This window comes from Octodon degus, unplaced genomic scaffold, assembly GCF_000260255.1.
Source record: "Octodon degus isolate 3935 unplaced genomic scaffold, OctDeg1.0 scaffold00106, whole genome shotgun sequence".
Classification (NCBI taxonomy): Eukaryota; Metazoa; Chordata; class Mammalia; order Rodentia; family Octodontidae; genus Octodon; species Octodon degus.
Window position 1 is genome coordinate 9,318,303 of NW_004524682.1, and position 20,944 is coordinate 9,339,246.

Here is a 20,944-nt window from a genome sequence, read left to right on the forward strand (position 1 = left end):
ATATGCACACTGAGACAATAATAATAAATTAATAAATCAGCCACAAAAGACTAAATACCATAGAGCCTCTCTTGTATGAGAGAACCAATGCATAAATAAAGAGCAAAATTTAAAAAGTGGACTATAGTAAATAGGAAATAGACTTTATGAACATGAGATGGGGTCTGAGGATGGGTGGGGGAATTAAACAGGATCAAGTTGAGGACCCACCAGATAGCTCAGCAGACTAAAGAACTCTGTAGGCAGACAACGGGAACAGGGTTCCATGTAGAATATGCAGAGTAAGCTCCGCCTTGAAGGCACGCTGAGATGGCAAATGAGACTGGGCATGGTGGCGCCTGCCTGTAATTCTAGTGCATGGGGGACTGAAAACAGGAGGATCACTATGAGTCTGAACTGTGCAGTGAGACCCTGTACTAAAAATACACTAAAAATAAATAATAAAATGAAAAGGATCAAGATGTGATACAATCTATGTATCAATTACTTAATATATTTGTATGCATTGTATTTCATAAATATATGCTAATAGCAAGACTATGAAAAAATAATCTGGAGTAAAGTTTGCTACTAAGATTATTAGTATCTATTTTTTCATGAGATATATGGTTGATTTAAGTTACAGGCAAGCATTCATTACAGAAATTAAATACGAGGGCTGGCCAGATAGTTCAGCGGATTAAAGCTCCTGCATAGGCAGATGCAGGGACTGTGGTTCAATTCAGTCGAACCCCAACCAGAGTGAGCTGAGATAGTGATTGAGATTGATGGAGCACACCTGTAAGCCAGTGCTTGGGAGACTGAAAACAGGAGGATCACTGCAAGTCCGATATGTCCAGTAAGATCCTGTATATCCTGTACTAAATACATAAAAATTTTAAAAAATAAAAAGAAATCAAATATATTTTGAACTTATGAATATTGTTTCTTTTCTCTGTTATCAGTCTTAAATCAGTTTACAAAATGGACAGTTCTGTTGACTAATTTTTAAGTATTCTCATATCAAAATAACTTTGCTCAATATTTGAACTTTTGGTTCTTTATTTTTCAACAAAGGAATTTAGAATACATTTTTTAAAAGACACTAAAAATTCTATTACATACCAATACACATATCTATATATCTATATATCTGCATATCTGCATATCTATATATCCATATATCTATATATCTATATTTGTATCAGTATTTATATCTATATATACATTTTATCTATATTTGTATCAATATCTATATCTATATATACATTTTAGGAAGCTAGAAAAGAATGAATTTCCAGTTTTACTTTTTTAAAGTTAACTTGCTATTTTTAAAATTATTGCGTCCTAATCTTATGTATTTAATTTCAAAAATATACTACTTATTTTAAGCTGTATTTTCAAGCATACATGTGGGGCTTAAATTGCTCAGAATCATTGAAATGTAATACAGTACTTAGGAGTATTAGAATGAAAATTGACATATTGATCACAACAGTTTAATTTTACATTTTTCTCTTAAATAAATTTTGATGCAACATTATTTTACTTCTTTGAGCCAAAATTTAAATATATTTTCCTACATAATTTTTGGAAATATATTGTCTTGGTGAATCATAGAAAATTTTTCTGTAGAAGAATTCAAGATTAGTTAAAGACTGTGATTAGAGTAATTTTTCTGTAGTATAAATTTCCATGAAATGAAACGTGCTTATACCAAGTAGGATATCCATGAAAATAGAATATGTAATGATAGCCATTCTCTAGAAGACATATTAACTAGCCATAATTTATTAAACCATAAAATTACATGTAAAAAGTTTGTGTGTTGGCAAGGTAGCTCAACAGACTAAGGGCCTGCTGAGACAAACACAGGAACCAACGTTTCATCCCCAGCACCCTGAGCCATACTGTCCCACACTCAGGAACCTGGAACCAGACTGAAAACCAGGTGTGGTGGTGCACACCTGTAATTCCAGCTTTGGGGAGGCTGAAAACAGGAGGATCACAATGAGTCCTAGCTGTGTAGTGAGACCCATTAACAAGTACAATAAGAAAAAAAAAGCAATGATTTTGTTTGTGAAATAAAAACTGCTTTCTTATGAGTTAGGGCTCAGATTTCATAACAGCAATAGTTGATTTTGTCACCACTTGTGGATAGTCCTCATTTGACATGAACCCAGGCGAACATTAAACACAATTGTCATATGTGCATTAAGACCGTGTATTAATCCTCTTTTAAAAGATGGTTCTGAAATTATTTTTTGAATCTTATTATTGTTTGCACTTCTCCAATAAAATAAATATTTTATTTCAAATATTATATATATATATAATTATACTTCTTATAATATCATAAAATATAATGGCAAAACTTAACACTTTTTCAGAACTTTAATAAGCATAAAAATAAAAAAAAATACTGTAATTTATGTTTGGGCAGTGAACTCATTTGTAAAGTAACTTAAAAAATTCCTTGTAGGTTGTTGAAAATGTTTTGAGATTTTGTACTTTTTTAGGATGAATGAAATAAAATATCAGAGAACAATTCTCCTATTGCTATTCTTTCCAAATTTACTTCTTGCATAGGCTTTACAAATAGTTTACTTCCATGCTCTTTGACACTGATAATGAGTGTATACCTCGATTTCTATCAAATCTATCATTATTAACATATACTCTACATAAGTTACTGTGTATCATTTTCTTAGAAGCCATTCTACATTCCACTTTATCCATTAATTTATTCTCATAAATAGGGATGCATACTCATGGTAAAATCAAATCAATACTACTGATAATGTACTTCAAGCAATTATTGTATAGATCCTTTTAGCTCCTATGAAGGATTTACAAAGCAGAGATCATTTTGTACACAATATTAAATCACATTCATGTCACTTTATTTTATTTAATATCCAGAATTTCGATGTTAATAACGTCAAGTAAATTTGATCCATCTATACCTACATAGTAATTTTTACAAGAATAAATCTGATTTATGTAATTTCATTCTATTTGGACACATTTTACTTATTTTGCATAATAAATATGATATAATTAAAGCACATGAGTTCATATTTGCAATTTTTAGTTATTTATCAAAAGTATTTGTTTCTCAGCAGGGGCATTTACTAAATTATAATAATTTAAAAGTATTAGGGCCAGAGAAATAGCTTGGCGATCTAGGCACCGGCCTGGCAAGCATAGGTACCACATGCCATACCAGCCCTGTGCTGAGCCAGCCACTGAAACTGGGAGTGGTGCCATATGCCTGTAATCCCAGCACTTGGGAGGCTGAGACAGGAAAATCAATGCTATTCTGAGCTGTATAGCAAGACCCTGTACCAAATAAAAACAAACAAACAAATTAATTAAAATATTTGATATATTATAAAAACTCATAAATTATTATGATGTCATAAGAAATGAATGGGAATTTGTCAATACATTTATCAAGACTGTAATTTTTTACTAAAAATAGTAAGCATATATCAGACAATTATTCCTGATTCTCTGCCACTGTAGCTAAATTGAAATGCCAAACTGTTATGCACATACCAAACCTCCTTAGTAGAGGATCCATAGGTGAACATTCTCTAGCTATCAAAAATTTATTTCAAAATTCTATACACTTAAGAACTTATTTGTAGACCCAGAAAGTAATAATTATTGACATTTTCCCTGTCATTGTAAATACACAAAGTGAAATTTTTTTTCAATATCCCTTTTCCCAGTTTAAATCTAACAAAATAACCCTTGACAGTCTTTATTCAGATTTAATTCTACTGACAAGGATGTATTCTTTGCAGTTTATTTACTATGTTTTTTAAAAATTTTATTTATTTATGTGTGTGTGTGTGTGTGTGTGTGTGTGTCCCCCTCAGCCCTCCAGGGGGCGGGGCTGGCTGGCATGTGGTGCTGGGGGATTGAACCGCAGTCCCTGTGCTTTGCTAAACTTGTTCTAAGTAGGTGCTTTAGACCACTGAGCCATCTCACCAGCCCTATTTACTATGTTTTTGTCTTAAATTTATTTTTCCAAAACTTCCCAAAGCATGACCCTGAAGTACTGTTCACTTTTCCTGAGGTCCAGAGGCCATCATAGTCTTACGGAGAAACTTTCCGTTTAATGAACTTTCTTTAGACACCAATCATGGCATTGTTCGTTTGGAGTTCCAGGTTAACAAATCAACAATATATTTTTTAAGAGAATAAAAAAATAGTAAACGAAAATATGAGAAACAATACAGAATTTCACAAACAAGATGATAGGAATTAAACAATTCTTAAACAAAGATTTTTTAAAGGAAAACAGAAAATGCACATCAATTGGTTAATGGAAGGGCAGGTTAGATAGATCAGAGGACTAAGCACCTGCTTAGGCTAGTGCAGGGACTGGGACCTATCCCTGGCACCCCGTGCAGCACTGGCCCAGCCCCCGGGCACATTAAACCCCCGACTGAGTCCGGGCATGGTAGCGCATGCCTGTAATCCCAGTGCTGGAAAGGCTGAAAACAGGAGGATCCCTATGAGTTTGAGCTGCACAGTGAGATCCTGGACAAAATACAAAGAAAAAAAAAACCTGGTTAATAAAGATGTGAACAGAACATCATAACATATTCACAGTTTGCTTCATATAGCACCAATGTTCAGTATTTACTACTACTTCAGTATTTACAGTGAGTTGAAAGGATATAATTATTTCAAATAATGAAAATTCACTACATCTATCAATACATTATGAATTCAGTCTTTACAAGTAAAGAAGATATTAGTAGGAACTTACAAAAAAAGTGTTGAAAGCATATATGTAAACTGATGATGGAGTGTCATGCATAAGGAGAGTTAAGAAGCAATATTTCAAAAAATAATTCTTTTAAATATTCCTGCATTCTTAAAAGAAATGGACTCTTGTAAATTAAGTACAGCAAATACAATAATAACTGAATAAACATTCATACCCTTCCATAACTAAAAGCATATTGAGATAGTGCTTTGTATAACTGTGGAACACTAAGAGGGAAAAAATGTTATAAAAATCACTAGAGAAGCCATCAGCTATGAATAGCTAATACATGTACTGAGATTTTGATTTACAAAAGCAAAAACATGCATGGGAAGAGATAAAATGTTATATAAGGGCTAGCTTGTTTCATATGAAAAGAATCTTCAGAAAGCACAATCACAAATCAGAACAAAGTTCGACATTTACTATTGAACACAATGGTACACCACAAAACATTATAAAATAGAGGAATAAAACCAGGAGAATCTTTTGAGAACACACAGTCTAATTAATTTTGAACTTAATGAAATCACTTAGGTGACATTTTAAAATACTTATTTTCATTAGAGTGACAATCCATACACTTCTTGAATATTTTAACAATTTTTCTGTTATTTCTGTGTTACACAGACAAAATAAGAATGAAGGTAATTCAGGAGTCCAAATTTATAGCTTAATGTAATATACATGGATAAAATCTTAGTGCATTCTGCAAACAAGCAAGAAAACCTGTTAGGAGAATAAGATGATTTATTGCTATGACCCTTAGGTTGATTGGACACAGAACATAGCCCAAGAAGCTCTGAACCTACAGAGAGCCCTCAAAAGTTGGAGGTCTAACAACCAGACTGTAACCGCTGGACCAAGAATTAATCATGCATAATATCTTTCCATGTTTTATTTTTATACTATGTATCACTTGGATGCCTGTGGTTGTCAGAGATTAAATCATACTTCTACACTTTGACTCAAATTAGGCCGTGGTTTATTTTTTTAAAAACAAGTTGCTACTGGGAAGTAATTCTTATTTTTTCCTTTTTTAAAAATTTTACGTTTATGGTAAGCATTCCCTAAACCACAAAAATTAACATCCTCTAAAGGAAGGAAATATGCCTTCTCTCCACCCTGAACTAATTATATTTCATTAATTATTGTGTTAAACTTCAAACCAAGTATCATAGTTGAGCCAAATGATTCATTTTTAGCACACTTATTAATATTTGTTTACAGTACTGTGGAGGACCACCTAAATGACTCTACTTGAAAGAAAAGCAATTGCCTCTGTTTTGGCTGTGCCTGACCCTATTTCCATATTTCCTATGTACAGAGCTGTATAGGATTTTTTTCTTTCCCTTTAATTGGCTTTAAGCAATGCATACTGGTCTAGTTGAGGTGCTGGCAGTACTCTTTGAAGACAGCACACATGTTTCCCTAACAACACACACCTGCTGTTGTTTAATATGACAGGACAAAGAGCCAATGCTCCAGGATGTTGGCTGGGTAACAGCCTCAAGGTAGAGGTTATGATTTCCTGGAGCTTGAAAGGTCACATATCAGAGCTGAATTACCAGATTCCAAAATACTAGATACTATTTCAATAGTATAATACAAATTGCTTTTTCTGTATAGCCTTCTGTCTGCATATGGCAGACGTGAATGCATGTCTCCTTCTTATCCAAGCTCACAGTAATCAACTACTACCTTCAGTTTTCAGACATTCAACCTCAAGCCACTCCTCTACCATGACTGAATAAAACCAGGGTTTGTCCCTTTGTGGAGGCCTTTGTTCTGGACAGCCATCCCCATGAGTGGACCTTGGACCACTCGTCTCCCCATAACTATAAATATTATTTAGTGTCTTTATTTTCACCATAGATTGCAGTGGAAGTGGTAGATTGGAATTAACTTGACAAGGTTCTAATAATCTATCCATGGGATATAAACTTCTTGGACTGAGAGGAAGGCCAAAAAGGTTCACAAAAATTGGTGCCCAGCGTGGGGCAGAAGGCACAACCTTCTCAACACAAGGACCACTATCCAAAATCAGGTGCAGGTGATCCACTAGACCAAGTGACCAATTTAGAGATAAGTGAAGCATTTTACTAATTATAATGCTCAGAAGCAAGTAGTGAACAGGAGTCTGATCATCAAGGGTAAGTTCAGTTTTAGTCCACAGATGAAAACAAAATTAGTTTATTGATTATAAAACTATTAAAAGACGTTGACATTAAGGTGCCATCTAAGCAAGTTTTTAGATTACTACATGACATAGCTACATTCTGTCGTTCCTTTCCCAAAGTGGGTACACTTGATCTCAGAATTTGGAGAATAAAATAGATGAGAGACTTTATATAGCTAAAACCCAAAATAATATCCACCATTGAACTGTAGCTACATATAACCTGGTGAAGGTGGCTGTCTCATCCTTGCAAAGAAACAACTCAGCAAGAAATGCAGATCAGCAACAGTTTACCATTACAAAATACTGTACTTCCACTAACAACATTCCTATGAATAGGGCAATTAAAAGAAAAAGGACTCTGATGTGATCATAAAAAAAAAAAAAAAAAAAAAAAAAAAAAACATCACCACCAAGGTAATGTGCCTCCAAATGGGCTGTTGGAGAAAAAGGAGGCTTGTTTAGAAAAATGCAGACAGGGGTAGGGGAGATGGCTCAGTAGAATAAGAGCTTCCCTGGCAAGCACAAGGGTCTAAGTTCAATCCCTGGTTCTGAAAAAAAAAACAAAAACAAAAACAAAAACAAAAACAAAAACAAAAAGTGCAGAAAGTCTAATAAATTCATTTTTGCAAGATATCAATAAAAATTAATTAAATTTCCAGCTTATTCACACATTCAACTTTTTTCTCCACACCAAATTCAGAAAAGGCTGTGCTTTCTTTAATCCCTTTCTCCCCCAGGTCACAGAGTCAATTCAGTGACAACACCCACCTTCTTTGCCCACAAAAAAGCCTAAGTACAATGAGATAAAAACAGCTTTTAACATTTTCTCTTACAAAATTCAAGGCAGAGCATATGAGACAATGGAGCCTAAGCTCCTTATATTATTACTTTTTTTGGATAAAATGATTAAAGATGTTCATATGATCCCAGGTGATGTGACCCATCTTGCTCATACAAGTCTGTTCCCCATACAATTCCTACATCTTCAATTACAATTAAGAATACTCATATCAAAACAGATACAGAATAATCAAGATAATAAAGATAAATATATCAAAGGTATCACACATGACATGTTATCTGACTCAGGCCAATATGCTGACTTAAAAACTCAGACCCAAGCTTTATCCCTTCTTTCATGCAGCGTAGAGTTACTATGCTGTGTATAATTTTTTCTTTTCTCAGATACTCCAGCGTCCTAGAAAAACTTACACCCAATTTGTAGCAAAACTAAAACAGTCCATAAATAAGCAGATTCCCTTCAGCATTGCAGCTCAAACAATCATTTGTCAATTAGCACATAAAAATTCCAATGATAAATGTAAAAGAGACTTTGGCTCAGTACTTCATACAAAAAATAATCTGCTTACATTTGTGCATGCAAAAATATTAGATATATTGCCTACGCTTCTACAGGCTTGGCACAGGCTATATCCCAACACTTGGCTAATAAATTTGATATGGTTAAATGTTTTAATAACAGCAAGCAAGGACATACTCACTGCCACTGCCCATGGCCTATACAGGTGCCAGCTACCTCAGTGGATTTACCTGATACTCAGAGTCCACTTTGCATGAAAGATTTACACTGGGAAAAAGATTATAAATCTAAGTTTCATAAAAATGGCATACTCTTGAAGAGAAACAAACCATGTGCCCAAACTGAGGGCCCCAGTAGCAATAACATAAGAAGGGTCAGTCAATACTCAGGTTATTTAGACCCAGTTAAGACAGTCATAGCCCATCCAAACCAAAATAAAAACAATCCTCCCAGTGGGAAGTGTACACTACAAAATCTGTCTTCCCTTTTTTTCCCTGGTCAAGAGGACTACCCAGAGTTCAAAATTAGATTTTCCAGTGGTTTCTTGCCTTGATTTTGGTGGGGAGAAGAGCCAAATTTATTTACCACTAAAATTTCCAATCTTACCCTTAACCCCATGTGTGAACCTAGTAGGGATGATCCTTTAAGCAAGGAATTTAATTTTCCCTAGAGCATTTCAGTTCCTGTACTTATTTGTAACATTAAGTTTAAAGGAAAAATCTTTCACTGGATTGATGGACTTTGGAGTTGATGTCACAATAATAAAGAGCCGATCAACGTCATTTCCGTGGTTGACTACACCCACCCCCATTGACTTGATGGGCTCCCTTCAGTCTGTTTCACAGAGTTTAGTGCCACTCAATTAAGTTGGTCAAGATAAACAAACATCATTATAACACTGTTCATTGCACCTCTTCTTGTCAGTCTGTGGTTCATACACCACATGAAAGAATGGGACACTTCCTTACTTACTTCTGAGCCTCAGAGTTGAGTGTTACCAGATAGCAGGATGACACTTAAGATGAAATATCAAAAAAGCAAAGTCTTAGCCACAAGCTTACAGGGGAAGGCTGTACTCTTATGATTATGCCTTTAATTTTTAGAAAGAAAGATATAAAATTAGATTTATAATGAAGGACACTGGTATTCTTCAGAAAAAGTTAAGGATTTTATTAAAATTGATAAGAGAACAACTGCAATTAAATCATCTCAAACTTATTTTATTGGGACTATATTTTAAAAAAACTGCTAGGAGCTATGCTAAGTAGAACTGCTCCATTCTTTCTTGATTGTATTAGAACCCATTGTAATCTCCCAGGTTTGTGGTCATCAACTAATTATAATACAGGTGCTACTGTAAATCTGATTTCCATTTTTGAAAAAAGCAAGACAACCTTATAAATTGTGTTTCTCAAAATTCTAAATCTTTGCAAAAGGAAGGTAAAAATATCAAAACACAAAGTAAACAAATCATGATGTCATGTTCTGCTTGTCAGCTCATTCCTAAACCAATTCCTCAATGGAGCTACAATCCCAGAGGTCTTAGAACCCAACCAGTCATGGCAAATGAGTATTATCCATACATCTGATTTTTAACAAAGCTAAATATATTCATGCATTCATAGATACCCACTCACAGGTACCCTATGTTATCTGTCATTAAGTTAAACAAAATCAGTGTGTCATACAACATTGCATATCAGTCTTTGTTAACTTTTTGCTGCAAACATTGAAACGTGATATTGGTCTTGTTTACATTAGTAAATCTTTTAATTGTTCTTGACAACTGGAAGATAAAGCATGTTAGAGGGACTGCCCATATTCCCAAATATAATCAAACACACTTTTGGACAAGACAAATAGCTCAGTGGATTAAAGTGCCTGCAAGCAGGTGCAGGGGCCAGGGGTTCGATCCCTGGGCCTGCCATGCCAGCCATGCCCACAAGAGCGTCCTGAGACAGCAATTGAGACTGGGTGTGGTGGTGAGTGTCTGTAATCCCAGCTTTTGGGGGGCTGTAAATAGGCAGATCACAATGAGTCCCATCTAGTAGTGAGACCATGAACACCCTATAGACCTTCCTTAAAAAAAAAAAAAAAAAATAGAATACAAAAAAAAAAAAAAAAAAAAAAAAAAAAGGAGAGAAAAAAAGGAAAAGAAAACACACTTGTATTAAACTAAAAAAATCAACTTGCCAAACAAAAGAAAGGACAAATAACAAAAACTTTGCTTCCTAGGTTTTAACTTTTCTAAATCATTCTTGGAGTGACCTCCAGACAGGTGATTGGAATGGCTTGACATCCCTTTTAAATTGAGGTCAAGGTTAAGCTTAAACTTCCACAGAAATTTGAGAGACATTACAATTAGCATCAACCAAAATGAATCTACACCCAGACATAATAGTAAAGATCCCAGAAGTCCAACACAAGAGTAACATTTTTTTAAAATTCTTTTTACTTTAAAGTCTGTCTTCAAAGTACAACTAATATAATTAATTGTGCCTTTAACAAAATCATTCAATTTCTAAACACATTCAGTATCTAAACATATCTTAATGAATGCAACTGGGAAAAAGAAGAGAAAGAATTTCAAAACACAGACCAAAAGACAAGCACGAAATATAGGTTTAATTACACTTTTAAAAAATGCCAAGAAAATAAACAATTACTCAGGTAAGACTTGCTACTTCGTATAATCTATCTTTTTCTAAATTCTATAAACCTACACAGAGTTTTATACCATACACAGACACTTAGAAAAGGACTGACTTGTAGTTCTCGGAAATGGTCCTGTATGATAGCATGACTTGAGAGAAGCTAAACTTTACTTTTACAATTAGATTTTAACAAATCACTTTGCCAATAATAAAAATGGATAATGTGTGAATGATTTAAGCTCTAAAACATAAAAGAAAAAATGACTAGCTAATTACTGAACACTGCAAAAATGAGGTTTGCTTATTTTTTTAAAAGCAAAAATAGGCAACTTATTACAAAGGAAGCTTGATATTCAGTATTCAAAATAGGCATATTTGTAATAACTTTCACCCATGAAAGACTGGATCACACTATAAACACTACATTGTTAACAGTATACATAAATGGAACAAGTCTGCTTCTAAAATACTGTTACAGGGCCGGGGATATGGCTCAGTGGAATAAGCACTTCCCTGGCAAGAGCAAGGGCCTGAGTTCAATCCCCGGTTCCAAAATAAATAAATAAATAAATAAATAAATAAATAAATAAATAAATAAAAAAATAAAAATAAATAAAATACTGTTACACAGATAAGTAATTTGAATATAAATTTTTATTTACATTAAAATCTTTCAGTTTGCTGGTATGACCAAGCCTTAGATAGTATCCCAAAAGATAAATCCCAATGCAAGAGCAGAGGTTTAAGTATAGTTAAAGGCTCAAGTGGATACAACATATTATATGCTGTTAGAGAAGAAAAACAGATCACATATAAGGAAAACCCATTCAGCCTCACTGCAATTTCTCAAAACAAACCATCAAGTCAAGAAGAGGTTGGAGTGAAGTATTTCAAGTCCTGAAAGAAAACAACTTAAAATCCAGATTGATGTACCCTGAATAACTCTCTTTCAAAATTCATCAAGAAGTAAAATACCTCAATGAAAAAGAACTGAAGAAATTCATAACGACCAAACCGACCCTACAAAGAGTACCAAAATATATTCTAAATAGAGATCAATTAAATACAGGTGAAAAGCAGGGAACTAGCATCAGGAAAACAACATGACAAAGATGTCATTACATATAGATTATAACCACCAACATAAATAGCTTCAATTCCCTGATTAAAATAAATAGACTGTCAGAGTGGTTCAAGAAAAAATACAAATATATACTGCATACAAGAAACACATTTCACTCAAAAGGAAATTCATATGCTGAAGGTCAAAGATGGAAAATGATACTAATAATCTAGGAACTCAGAAAAAAGCAGGGGTAGCTATTCTGTTTGCAGACAATATGAACTCACCAAGCATGATAAAATAAGATAAAGAATGTCAGTACATACTTGTTAGGGGAGAACTTCAAGAGGAAGAGATAACAATCATAAATATGTATGCATCAAATATGGGAACACCCAACTACATAAGACAAATTGCAAGGGATATGAAAAATCCAATAACCAATAACATAACAGGGGACTTTAGCAGCCCCTTATCTCACAAAGATAGATCAAGTACACAAAAATCTAGCAAAGACTTATCAGAACTGAATGAAGCCTTTGAACAAATACACTTAATAGATATTTACACAGTGTTCCAACCAACAACACTTAAATACACATTATTTTCTGCTACACATGGGATATTCTCTAAAATTGACCACATACTAGACCATAGAATGTGCTTAAGTAAATGCAAGGAAAATTGAAATTTTCCCATATATACTAGGTGACAATAGTGCAATGAAACTGAAAATTAAGGACAAAAGAAATTTAGATAAGATTTAATCCCAATAATCCTCAAACTCTTCAATGAAATTGAGAAGAAAGCAATTCTCCCTAACATATTTCTAGAGGAAAGAATTACATTTATACCAAAACCAGAGAAAAACCCAACCAAAAAATGGAACTGTAGGCCAATATCCCTAATGAATTTAGATGCAAAAATACTCAACAAAATACTAGCAAAGAGAATGCAGCAAATCAATAGAAAGATTATACACCAAGTTTTTGCATATCAAAGGAAATCACCAACAGTAAAAACAAAACCCACAAAACCAGAAAAAAAAGTTAAACAGTCACTGAGACAAAGGACTTATATTTAAAATATCTAAAGACTGACAAAAATTGTGAAGCCCCCTAAAATTCAGTCCAAAAATAAGCATCTAAATATGCACTTCTCAGAGGAAGAAAAACAAATGGCAAATAAATATTTGAAAAAATATGCAACAACACCAGTCATTCAAGAAATGCAGATTACAGCAACACTGAGATTCCATCTCACCAAGAAAGAATAGCTAACGTAAAGCAATGCATCAATATCAAATGCTGGAGAGGTCGTGGGGAAAAAGAAACACTTCTCCTCTGTTGGCGGGAGTGTACACTAATACAACCACTGTGGAAATTGGTGTGGAGATTCTTAAGAAATGTAGGATTAGAAGTCCCATTCAACCAACTATTCTTTTGCTGGGTATTGTCTCTGAAAAATTTAAAGTATAATACCACAGTGACATATCAGCACCAATGGTTATAGTGGCAAAATCTGTCATAGCTATATCTTGGAAACAATCCAAAATGCCCATCAACTGAGGGATGGATAGGAAAGATGTTGTATTTTTATACGATAGGATATTACTCAGATAGAAATAGACTTCAGTTTCTTATAGGTACTTGGATGCAATTAAAGGCTAGACTCATACATAAAATAAATCAGTCCTTCGTGTGTAAACATCGTATTGCCTCCCTAGTGAGAGAACCTGAAAGAGTAAATAAAACCTGAGAGGTACAATAGATATAGTAAGAAAGAAAGAGTCTGAGCAAAAGGAATAAATAATTGGCATGAGGGAAAGGATAAATTAAAGGAAAATTTTAAAATTATGTATATATATATATATATATATATGATAGTTAAGATGATTGTACATGTAATTTATATAGGTTTCTTAAAGGTAGCAGTTAATGCTTGGAAGTTTTACTTTGACCAATTTTCAATGTTTATATCTGGTAATCTGAGCAATTACATTGAAGTCAATGAAGTGCAATTTAGCAGCCACTGTCGAATACCCATCATCTTGTTTTCTTTTTCTAATTGTGCATCATTTCTAACATTTAATCTATTATTTTTCTATTCTCTTTAAAATTAAAAAAAACATAAATTAATACATATGTGACTTATTCAAAGGAAATAAAGGTTTGAGTATTCACAGAATATACATAAAATAATTTACTATTCATGGACAACGTATCTCCAAATAGATATTTCAAGAAAGCAATCTTTAATAAAATTTCTGGAAACAAAACCTGTTGATTGACTCAATGTAAAATTAAGAATGATCAAAAACATCAAACCCAAGCTATCGTGGATCTAACAATATAACATATGCTAGTAAGACTATTGAGAACAATAAAATTACATATAGATGTGTCAAAGATATCCATAATGTAAATTAATATGTTCATGGAAAATTTATTAGCTTTACACATATTAATTTATAACATTTATGGATTTTCAGGTAAACCTCCTGTCTTAGTTACTTTTTATTCCTTGCTGGGACAAATACCCGACACACATAATGAAGGATGGAAAGGTTTATATAGCTCACAGATACTGGAGGGTTCAGTCCATATTCCACTGACTCCAAGGCAAACAACAGCAGCTCATGCAGCAGAAAACAATGAAGAGCAGAGGAGAAGCAGCAGCTGCAAGGGTCCATCAAGCCCCTCTCTTCCTTCTGTGCTGACTGTGAAGACCAGGAATATTGGAGTGGCTGCTGAGATCAAGCTCCTTCAAAGACAGACTTCTTCAGGGAAGCAGGATGGTGCTGCAGTCAGGCAGGGTGGCAGGTAGCCTTTCTCAATTCCTGGGCCCTGCCACCTGCAGGGTGAGGCCCCCACACTGCCAGAGCTGATTCAGCCAAGTTGACACAATGTATCAACTAACACAATCCACCCCTTGTCAACTTGGCAACTAGACATATAGTTTTTTAAGCCAATTTCCAGGTACACAGTCATGCCTAAACATTTTACAAATTGAACAATGCATTACATTAGAACCATGACATGTTACCCCTGGCCCTCCAAAGACTCATGCACAACTATTTATGCAAAAAACATTTTAGTCCATCTCTAAGAGTTGCCAAAGTCCTACCAGTTTCAGCAACAATGAAAAGTCCAAGCCCCAAGCTTCCAAGATCTAAGGCAAACTCTTAGCTGTGAGCCCCTCTACAAATGAAAAGTTAAACACTTCTAACATTCACAGGCACAAGATAAGCATTGCCATTCCAAAAGGGATAAACAGCAGTATACAAACAGTTGGGACCAAAACAAGTCCAAATTTCAGAAGGCAAACATTAAGTCCTGTAGTTCCCTGTGGACCATCCAAAGCACCCTGTAATGAGCTGTGAGCTCCAAAAGCCTTACAAGGCTCCACCCTTATGGCACTTCTGCTGGTAGCTCCTATGGCTTTTCTGTCAGGCCTGCTTTGCTCCCTTTTTGCAGCTTTTCTTAGACCATCCACATTCCTGGCTTTTTCAAACTTCTGAGGTTTCCACTGAATAGGCTTTTCATTCACAGCTTCACACACTGCCCTCTCATGGGCACACCGCCTGGCCTCCCAGGTCTTCTTCTGAAATCTGGGTGGAAGTCTTCTAAACCTCAGAACACCTACATTCAGCATGAGTCTACAACCAAAGCCACGTGGATGATGCCAAGGGTTGCTGCCAGCTGGAGCAGTAGCCAGGGCTTCCTCTCTCTTGGCTGCAGGGGTTGAGTGCCTGGATTGATGAGCATTCTGATTCTGATTCTGAGAAACAAATTCTCTATGTTGGTGCCATTCTGTAATCTGGTGTGGCCGCTGCCGCCATTCTGGAACATGGGGCTCTGCAGCTTTCTCCTCAAAGCAAAGTTCTTCACCCTTGTGATTCTGAGGCTGCAAAGGGCAAGAATCTGCCACCTCCTGTGATGCCCTCAGGACATCTTTTCTACTCTCCTGTTCCTTCTCAGCAATGGAGATCCTCTCAGCTCTGTCTTCACAGTCCACAGCTTTCCTGGAGCTTCCTTTCTGGCCAAACTCACAACATTTTAAATCATCCTTTTGGGCTCTTTGCTCTTGATTTTCAAAATAAATCAGGCTAAAAGCCCCCAGTAACAACCAGGCCACTGCCCCAATATTTGGCTGCCTTGAAATTTCTTTTTCAAGATTAACTAGTCCACTGTGCTTAATTTCAGTTTCAGGCAAAGTCTCTGGACAGAAACAAAATGCAGACAAGCCTTCTGCCAACCCATAACACAAATCATCCGCAGTCTAACAACCAATGCTGTCCTTCTTCCCAGCAGAAACCTCCCCAGCGTGGTCTTTACAGGCCAGCTTTCTATCAACCTTCTGGTCCCCTAAGCTCTGACCAGAATCTCCCATACAGAACAGTTGAAGTTGTTCCAGTGCTTCGCATGTAGGCGACTTTCCTATCTCTTCCCATAAGCCAGTCCCAAAAGCTTGTAATCCACATTGTCAGGTATAGCCACAGCAATGACCCTGCTCCTCTGGTACCAAATTCTATCTTAGCTATTTTTTATTCGTTGCTGGGACAAATACCCGACACACAAAATGAAGGAAGGAAAAGTTTATTTAGCTCACAGTTACTAGAGGGTTCAGTCCATATTCCTCTGGCTCCAAGGCAAACAACAGCAGTTCATGCGGCAGAAAACAATGAAGAGCACCGGAGGAGCAGCAGCTGCAGCGGCGTCCATCAAGCCTCTCTCTTCCTTCTGCGCTGACTGCAAAGACCGCGAATATCAGAGCTCCTCCAAAGTATCGTGGCTGCTGATGTCAAGCTCCTTCGAAAACTGAGACTTCTCCAGGGAAGCAGGGCAGGGCTGCAGTCAGGCGGGGCAGCAGGAAGCCTTTCTCAATTCCTGGGCCCTGCCCACCTGCAGGGTGAGGCCCCCACGCTGACGGAGCTGATTCAGCCAAGCTGACACAATGTATCAACTAACACACCTGCACAAGGTGAAAGTGGCCCAATTAATTAAAACATTAACAGTGAAAGGCAAAATCACAGTAATATTTTGAGTGAGAAAAATTGGGAGAGAGAATTATCTAACAGTAGATATATAATAAATGTCTCCTTATTAACAAGTATAATATGAATGTAAAAATAAGTGATAGACCTATTTAACAGAATAGATCATCAGTGCTAATATACAGATTAACTATATAATTTAAATAAATGAATATTCTTACTTTAATACTAGATGTAGGACAGAGGCAAATTAATGAGAATACTGGAGTTTGTTCTGAGACAAATTATTCATATAGGAAGAAAGTAAACTGAATATATGGGCTGTGAAAAAAAGTCTCATTTTTCCTAAGATTTATAGTTTCGTATGCTAGTCTCCTTCTGGAATAAGCAGTTTAAACTGAGATTCATCTGGGAAAATTGGACTTATGTAAGAATTTAATAAGTGTGAAAAGTAGAGGAAATTCTGCATCTGAGTGAAAAATTTCATTGAGGGGCTGTATCTTTACTATCTCATTTAATTCCTATGTAAAAATGTGTGATCTAGGTATTATTGTTCTCATTATTTTCTCAATAGAAAGATCTTGTTTTTAATCTGAACCCTAAAATGAGAAAAGACACCATAATTCCATAAATTTATTAGAGCTTACTGTAACTGAGATCCTTAAGATAAGAAGTGCTTGATCTGTCATGTGTATCAGGAAAAAATACTTCCCTTTAGTGTGTAAATGACTCTCACTGTGTGGGAAACATAAACAGAAATACATGAAAGAGGTAATAGAAAGTAAATTAAGAGTGAAGTAGAAAGTTTTAAGGAAAGTTCAAATTGTAGTAAAGCATGTTCATAATTTAAGGCAATGGGCAATGTTAGTAACAGCTAAAATAATTTCCTTTAAATAATACTGAAGGACAAATTATTCTGATTATCTTCTTTTCAGGAAACACATTAAGAAGAGCTAAGTACCATGCACATGTGTGACACTTGTATTATCTTCTAATAGTTAATCAGAAAATTCTAGTAAACTATTAGACTTGCTACTTATTTGAATAAAAATGGTTTCAAAAATAGACTTTTAGATAACACATTAGTTTTACAAACTGTATTTCTGTGTATATGTACTGCTGAATAAATATAACTAATTGATGATATGAAAACTTATTTTCTTTCTGCTCTGAGATTAGTTAATAACTAAGTTTAATTTGGTTTAAATAAATATAGCTTTATTCATTGAATAAATATTTGCTGAAAACTTAATAATTCTAGGCACTCTTGTGAACACTGATATAAGGATGTGAAAAAATACATAAAAATTTATATCTAGTTTGAATATTGTACATATTTCTAGCTAAAAAGTTTTGCCTGAAGATTATTCATATAAAATCCAATTATATTAGTTGCAAAACAGATTTTTTAATGTAAGAATACATAAGAAGCCTAGAATTTGATGTTTAGCATGTTTTGTTTCAGTTCTTTAGAGAGAATATGTGATAAAGTACTTAATCTTTAAAATATAACACGTACTTATCAACGTAAGATGTCTCTCCTATTTATAGGAGAATATATCTGCTTAAGAACGAGTGATCCAGATGGAGGCAGAATATCGAGAGACATTTTGAGATCAAATTAAGGGCAGCGGTAAACACTGCATATTTTACCCTGGCTGTTAGGAAATGTAAATGGAACCTGATTATCATTCCAACTGAGAACATTACATAATTGCTCCATTGACTGTACTTACTTTCAGGATGTTCATGTGCAATTTAAGACCTGCATTATCCTCACATAAAGTTCTTTGTGGCCTCTATCTTGCCTTTGTAATGGACTTTCTCCTACAAATGATGAAATTGCTCATATTTTTCTGTGAGCATTGAAGGTCACAAGAGTACATTTGAGAAATATTCTAATTCAAATGTACCAGTGACTCACGTTCAAGAAAGAAGAATTCATTTATTTAGGGCTATTAGCCCGCTGCCTATGCACTGATATTTTAAAGATCAGTTTTAATAAAGAGCACATTTCGTGTTCATCAACATTTCAATACATTCTTAAAAGTGATTTTAAGTGTGCTTGTGATCAAGATAATCAGAGTGTTTATCCCTGCCTTACAATACTGAAAAATAGGTTTGAATTCCTTATTCAAATATAAAAATGATTAATTCAACACATGAAAATATTCATGAAAATAAAATGGCCTAGAAAATATTCTCCTTTAAAATGATACTTAACATTTTCAAAAGTGATATTGCTTTGTAATTAGAGAAGAAGAAGAAATTTCAAAACGTTTTGCTCTTCTTTGGAAAAAATGAAGCACTGTAATGTTTGATATGTCTCCTTGAGAAGTCTAGAAGTTTAACTAAGTAACTCAGCAGTTCCACATCCTATGGTGTAGAGAACACACCTTGCTTCTCTAGGAGGTTGTTGTTTGTGTCAAGTGGAGAAGTTTAGAAGTTTAACTAAGTAGTTCAGTCCAGGTCAGAGTCCTCATTTTGTGAAAAAGGAGGGCACCTTGATGGTGTGGGTGTAAAGGACCCCCAACCCAGCACAAGTAGCCTGCATAAAATAAAAATGAAGTGAGGGGGGACAGATTACCTGTACTTCAGAGATGCTCCATTCTTTGCCTTCAGCTTGAATGTCATTTTCTGGCTTCTACCACAAACTGTTGGGTTTCCACCTGGGACTTCAGCCTTGTGAATAGGCTTTTCAGCCTTCTGGTGTAAATTCTCCAGCATTCCCAGTGGCCTCCTGATGAGGTCTTGCACTGAACACAGCAGCAAGTGCCAGACCTTGGATGGAACCCATCAGCTCAACATTGCAGGTGGCCTCCACACTCATCTTCATCCAAGTCTGTGACTGACCCCATAAAGCAATCTGGCAATTTCTTATGAATTTGAATATTTTGTGCTTTATATGTTTCTCTAGTAAACCATAATACAAGCATTAACTTGAAAATCTTTGTGGGAAGTAATTCACTGTATCAAATTAAATGGTATCTATGTGAAGCGATATATGCTACCTACTACATTTCTTTGAAATACCTTAAAAAGTGGTGTAACAGTTACAGAGTATGCATCTAATTCTGAATAAAGGATAAATGTAAAAGCAGAACAACTATTTCTTGAATTGTGTGACGTCCATTTCAAACCTGTCGATAATAATCCAAGACCAGGAAGGTTCATGTTTTATGTGAGATGATAAAAATTCTTCTGAATACAAAAAGAAAGAACCTACAGATACAGGATGTGCACAGGAAGAATCTGCAGATAATGCAAGCACAAATTAATGAGATTTTCATAGGAGAGAGTATTTTTACATTCACATTTCATTTCATGTTAGAGTGAATAAAGTGATATATTTCTATAAATTATTTAGGTCCTTTTTGGTGCTTTCTTTAGTATTTCTGATGATGTTTTCCTCTCATAAAGGGAAAGAATGATTCAGAAATTGCTAAGGAAAATATAATAGGCCCATCATAGACATTCATCAGTACTATCAGAGGAGTAAATGCGCAAAATAAAAGTAGGAGCTGTGGTCAGAAAGTCTCTGTTGGGCCCTGGCTCCATTTCCCAGCGACGTCGGGTGCGGAGCAGCACTGGCCAGCGGGGACAGGTGACATTTTTTTTAAAATTTGAATTAAGACGTCTACCCAGTGGACATACACTGATCTACTATTCCATAAGAGAAAACCAGCTTTGACAGCACAGCCATGATGATGCCCAGGGTGCAACCCAAGCTGGCAAGACCAGCAAAGGGACAGGAGGAAGAAGGCCACAAGAGGGGAGAAAAGGCTTCCACCAAGAGGGCAGGAGCCTCTGAGGATGCCACCGGATGTGACAGGAATGAGTTCGAGTTTGAAGAGGCGGTGAAGGCTTTCGCAAGGAAACTTATGGAAGCAAAAATCACAACACCCCCAGTGAAAAACTTAGAGAGCTCCTGGTTCAGACAGGAGAGACAAAAAATAAACAGTT

At 35.3% G+C, this 20,944-nt stretch overlaps 1 pseudogene; it reads right to left on the reverse strand.

The window, feature by feature from the left end:
- The window catches only part of LOC101590626, a 22,600-nt pseudogene extending 2,892 nt beyond the window's left edge, over window positions 1-19,708 (reverse strand).
- Window positions 19,709-20,944: the final 1,236 nt, after the last annotated feature.